The following is a 6,174-nucleotide window of genomic DNA, read 5'->3' as shown; positions in this document are numbered from 1 at the left end:
TCTTCATTAAGTTTGCGGATGACACGACTGTGGTGGGTCTCATTAGCAACAGAGATGAGACAAACTACAGGAGCAAGGTGAGCCGCCTTGCCGGGTGGTGCAGTGACAACAATCTCTCTCTGAATGTGGAAACACACACACACTGACCTGCACCAGTCACTTTGTGCAGCATTGTACTGCAAACTACCTCTCTGACAGTTTAATTAAATACTGTTCTCTGAGCTCTTTATCACTTTAACAGACTGATGAGCTCTTTTGCACTACATCTTTTTTTACTCCTTCCTTATTTGTATATTTGTATAGTTTGTATTTTATATATATTTAAACTGTATTTATCTGTATTATGTCTACTGTTAGTGTTAAGTGTTAACTGTATGCACCAAGGGTCTGAGAGTAAGGCAATTTCAATTCTCTGTATGTATGTGCTGTACATGTGGCAGAATTGACAATAAAGCAGACTTTGACTTAAATGGGTGACATTGGCGCCATCTTGAGTTTCAAACGGTAACTGAAGGTAAAAAAAATGGGCCTTTGAGAAATTTCTCAAATGATCTTCTTTTGAGTGCGTTTTTTCAGCTTTTGTTACTGTTATGCACGTAGTGAACTGTGACAATTGTTGTGTAAATCCACCATAACGTTATTTGAATTTCAGAAAAAAATTGATGCGGACCTCTACACTTCTCTTTCCAGAAGAAACGACTAAGGTAACCTTACATGTGCTTAAATTAGAGCTTCAAATGAGTTATTTTGCTCAGTTTTACCAAAATGCCAAAGTCAACAAATCTACAGATCAAAAGCCAGCGATCTCATTATAAACTCTAGCATATTTCTCATCAAATTTTCCAAAGACCAAATCTCAGTTAATCAAATGCAAATTTCTCCAAACGAACAATCACCTTTACTGGTTACTGTATGTTTTCATTAACTTTTACTCATGAATTTAGTTCTAACAACACAGGCAAACATTATAAACGTGATTTACTGGTTTTTGAGTCAAAAATGAACCCTGCAATGGTTTTCCTCCACTGTTTTATCTGTACAGAAGTGTGGTTTGATCTGTTGGGTGGATAAACAGCCACTGCTGGATGTATGTGGTTACTGTGTGTGTCAGTAGTTTAGTGTGATACACTAGTGCATATGCGCAAATAAAAGTGCATGCCTTCACTGCATGATTTAGCCTGTTTGAATGACCCCAATATTCAAGATATGAGGGGAAAAGTCTGTTTGACTTTTCATATCATTTATACTTTTCCTCATATAACATAGTTGGTCACGGGCAATATCACATTAGCAAGAGTGCTGTTTTTCACAAATACCAGCAGGATTGCAAATGTTATTTTGATTTCATACAACAACTCAGCAAACAAGAATTTAATATTGAGTTACATTATAGACATTATATTGTCCGTTTTTGCTCTATTTCACAACAAATATTGTTCCAAACAAATCCACAGAAGAACTGCTGCTGTGCAACACTTGGTACTAAGTATGTCCCGAGCCGATCTCAAGGATCGGGATCGGGCAGATCAAGCTTTTTTTTAACAGATAGTTTTTTTTATGACAGCTGTCATGCCGGTGACGTGCAGAAGGTGGCGGTATTCTCCTTCCATTAGATTTGCCAACCGCCATTAAAAGGAAAAGAAGATGCTCAAATGTGCATGTTCAGCCGCTATAAAAAATCAAAAAGAAGAGGAAATGTGCGTGTAAGGCTACGTTCCACTCCACTTTTAGACGCGCTCGTGAACTTCCCCAAGCACTTCCCCTCGGGGGTATCCCCGCTGCCATTTTGGAGTGCATTCCACTTTGTTAATTGGAAATTTAAAGGGAAGTTTATATGGACAGACCCTCAGCCCTTCGATTTTGCGAGTGAAGGGCATAAAAAAATTAACTGGAACGCAGCCTGAGATCCAGTGAGGTCTGTTCTCGTGCGTCACACACGTTTAAGCTTCTGTGTTCAATGTATTTGATGCACACTTTTGTAACGATCACGCATTCATTCATCGTTTACTTTTGTCTGCCGTCAGACTATCTGAGACGTTGCCATGGGTTGCGTCTTGCTTTGAATTCCATTTGGTTGACAGACTGGCATTCTGACACCGAGAGCTTCATGCTTTCTAACCATATCTCCACTTATTTACCTTTATGTTGCTTATTTACTTATATAATAAGTATTCTGCTTATTGTACATATAAAATACAAAAAGTTTACATCAGTAGTTAATGTTTTCATACAGTATGTGCAAATATATACATGGAGAGATATATGTATCTTATATATGCATACACACACACACACACACACACAGACATTTATATTACTTGTACTCTCTGCACAACTCTGTATACATTGGATTGATTTTAATAACTTTAATGTACTTGAAATGTGCATCCAACACTAGGAATATACACGTATTGGATCGGGACTTGGTTACGGCAGATACTCAATATTCAATGACTCGGATCGAATCGGGGGCACAGAAACCTGATCGGGACATCCCTACTTGGTACTGAATAAAGCTGTGTTTTTGAAAGAATCGGGTGAGTCAGTGATTCAATGACTCGTTTGTTCCTGAATTGGTTTAATGAATGATTCAATTACTTATTTGTTCACCCAAAACTGAAAATTTGCAGAAATGTTTCTTTTTAAGATGTTTTTAAATCATTATTTCTGTCTAAAATACAAGTGAAAAAGTCTGTCCCCTCTTGACCTCTCATATAAAACTTTTAGGCATTTTGGATTGTTTTGGCTTGTAAACAGTACTTGATTTATACATATTTCTCTCCTGATTCAATATCATGGATTATGGTCTCATATTTTACCTGGAAGCAACGGTTTGAAGTTAAAAACATCTTAATGATGGATTTGTTTCTTACAAACTTGCAGCTTTTGGCTTCTCGAGATGTTAATTGATGGACTATGGTGTGGATTACTTGTGGATTATTGTGATGTTTTTATCAGATGTTTGGACTCATTCTGACGGCACCATTTACTGCAGAGGATTCATTCGTAAGCAAGTTATGGAAAGAAACATTTCTACAAATCTGATGAAGAACTCATCTTCGTCTCTGACTGGCCTATGGGCGAGCATATTTTCAGCTAATTGTCATTTTTGGGTGAACTGCATCTTTTAGATGCAGCTTCGGTGTTTCCTCTGCTATGCAAAGATGGATTTTGTTGATACTAATTCGTCTTATTCTAATTGAATTTATTAATTCAATGAAATGGATATCTAATCAAACACTCCTGCTGTTAGTTTTCATGCAGGGCTGGAATTCATGTGAAAATGTAAGATCAGCAAAAGCTTATTGATTTTTTAATGATAAAGGAGATGGACGTGGGAGCGGAATCTGTGGTCACAGCCAGATAAATATCACAGTTCAGTCATGTTTCAGAGTGTTTTCAGACATTTTAAGTCGTGGTCACAGCCAGATAAATATCACAGTTCAGTCGTGTTTCAGTGTGTTTTTAGACATGTTACGCATCAAAACTTTGGGCTTTGCAGTGAACTGATGAAGAAAATGCTTCTCAAATTAGTTTTGAAAATGCTTCTCAAACTTTTTGTGTTTGTGGCGTCTGGTTGGTGAATTTGAAATTTGTTTTTATGGCTTCATTTGCTTCTGTTCTGGTACCATAAATAAATTATTGGTTAAAATAGAGATGATTAACATTCACTGCTATTCTCATGTAGAAATAAATTAGTGTGATTTTACTTTGAGATCAGGTTTGAATTCAATTCTTTGTTTTTCAGTTATTAAGTATTGACTCAAATATGAAGCTCAAAGTTATCATTCAATTTAAAAGTCTTAAATGGTTACATTTTAGTAAAGCTTCATCAAACTGACCTGAAGTGATTTTGATCTGTGACAAACTCTGTTCTGCAGGAGTGTTTGATGCTATAGTACTGGCATCAGAGTCAGTGATGGAAGGAGAATCTGTCACTCTAAACACTTATTTTACTCAAATAAAGCAGGATGATTGGATTTAGTGGTGGTTTGGGAAATATTTGATAGTTGATACCAATGTAACAGCCGGCAGCATGACTGTATTTGATGATGTTCTTGATGGGAGATTCAGAGACCGACTGAAGCTGGACAATCAAACCAGATCTCTGACCATCACAAACATCACAACTGAACATGCTGGAGATTATGAATTGCATACCAAAAACAGACCAATGAGGATAAGTTTAATTCTCACTGTCTATAGTGAGTTAAATAAATGTTCCCCATCAGGAACTCGAGCTGCGTCGGAAAACGCTATGGGAACGCCCCCAGCGTGACCACGCTCTGAATCACATGTGTAATCAGTCCAATGGAAGGGCGAGACGTCATAGGCGGGTGACGTAGCGACCAGGAAGCTATAAAAGCACGTGAGGTGGAACCGGCGTCAGCTTTCTGTCATTCAGCGAAGCGCTCTGTGTTGTGTCAGTCGCATTTTATGTTCTGTGAGTCTTATTTACTGTTGTTTGTCAAGTTGCACAATCAGTACATATAAGCTCAATATGGCAAAAAAGGCTGAGGGTAAAACAAAGCATCAGCGGTTTCTGCGAACTAAGCCGCCACCTCCACGCCGGAGCCTGCCTTCATTCATCCCTGCCTCTGATTATTACGGCAATGTGGCGGGGCTGGGTGAACGCAGTTATAGATCGATGCCCCGGTAGAACAGACGCTCGCGAGCTGTCTGTCTCCCGATGCGGCATCATCTTTAAAGGTTCCGGTCTTGCCCTCCAAGCCGCTGCGAACCACTTCAGCGCTGGTGGGCAAGGGGTACACGGCAGCAGGTCAGGCTGGTGCGTGTCTGCACACACTGGCTGTGTTGCAGGCATACCAAGCCGATCTACTAAAAGAGCTAGATGAAGGCGAGGAAGTAAAAGCAGATGATATTTCAGAACTGAGGAGAACCACTGATTTATCTCTCCGCGCCACCAAGGAGACCGCCAGTGCCATTGGGCGGTCCATGGCAGCTCTGGTGGCAGTGGAGAGACATTTATGGTTGACCCTATCTGATATGAAGGAGAAAGACAGGGTCTTCCTCATGGACGGCCCGCTTGCACCTTCTGGTCTGTTCTGGTTCTGGCGCCTTCTGGTCTGGCCGTCCATTCCGTCATCGACAGATACCAGGAGGCTTATAAACAGGCGGCGGCATTCCAGCGGTTTCTCCCTCGCCGTTCTCTAGCTCTGGGGGCTGCTGGGCGGGAGCAGCCCCGGCCGTGTACCAGCTCCTCATACAGGGAGGTTCAAAAGTTCCAGAGATCCAGGGCGCAGCAGTCTCCAGCGAGCACACATCTCAGTGTCTCGCCCGGAAACATAACGGAGCTGAGATGCTCGCCACCCCTTCGGGGGTCTCTAGAGCAGTTAGTTCGGTCGTCTCCTGCCGTTCCTCCGCCTCAGGGCACCAAGCTAGCAGCTCCAAGTACACCAGAGACCAGTTTCGAGAGGCTGGTTCCCTTAGTAAACTATTTAGCAGCGTGGAAACTACTGCCAAATGTGTCTCGTTGGGATCGCATTCAGTTCGGCGCACCGCCGCCTCCATTCAACGGGGTCTTTCCCACATTGGTGGGTCCCGAGCAGGCTCTGATATTAGAACAAGAAGTAAACACCCTCTTGAGGAAGGAGGCCATCGAGGTGGTCCCTCCTCATGACAGAGAGTTTGGGTTCTTCAGCTGGTACTTCATCGTTCCAAAGAAGGATGGAGGGTTGCGTCCCATTTTAGATCTGCATCAGTTAAACCGCTCAGTCATGCGACTGAAGTTCAAGATGCTCACTGTCAAGCAGGTCGTGTCTCAGATCAGGTCCAAGGACCAGGGTATGTAATAGATTACAATCAACCCAAAATTATTCAGACGGCTGTAGTATGACAGTATTTACACAACTATCAATACTTTGTTGGGCAACCTTTAGCCTTAATGACAGCCTGTAGTCTCCTGGGCATGCTGTCATCCAGCTTCATGCAAACCTGAACTTCAATTTTTTTCCCAGACTCGGTCTGAATAATTTTTGGACCCAAATTTGTATCAATTTTACTGGTAGTCCACTGTATGAAGAATTTTTGGGTATCATTTGTCACAGTTTACTTTATTTTGCTATCCTCACCTACATAAATGAACTATAGTGTCCTGCACCAAGTTTTTGTTACTTTCACTGTTCTTTTTTTTTTGCTCTTTGGTACATCATC

General features: G+C 41.2%; 1 pseudogene; it reads left to right on the top strand.

Moving 5' to 3' along the window:
• The first annotated feature begins 54 nt into the window (after nt 1-54).
• LOC107711376 (uncharacterized) overlaps nt 55-6,174 on the top strand; it is a 26,127-nt pseudogene continuing 20,007 nt past the window's right edge.

This window comes from Sinocyclocheilus rhinocerous, unplaced genomic scaffold, assembly GCF_001515625.1.
Source record: "Sinocyclocheilus rhinocerous isolate Xijiao unplaced genomic scaffold, SAMN03320098_v1.1 scaffold1469, whole genome shotgun sequence".
Taxonomy (NCBI): Eukaryota; Metazoa; Chordata; class Actinopteri; order Cypriniformes; family Cyprinidae; genus Sinocyclocheilus; species Sinocyclocheilus rhinocerous.
Note: the sequence above shows the minus strand (reverse complement) of the source record. Positions and strands in the feature narration are given on the sequence as shown.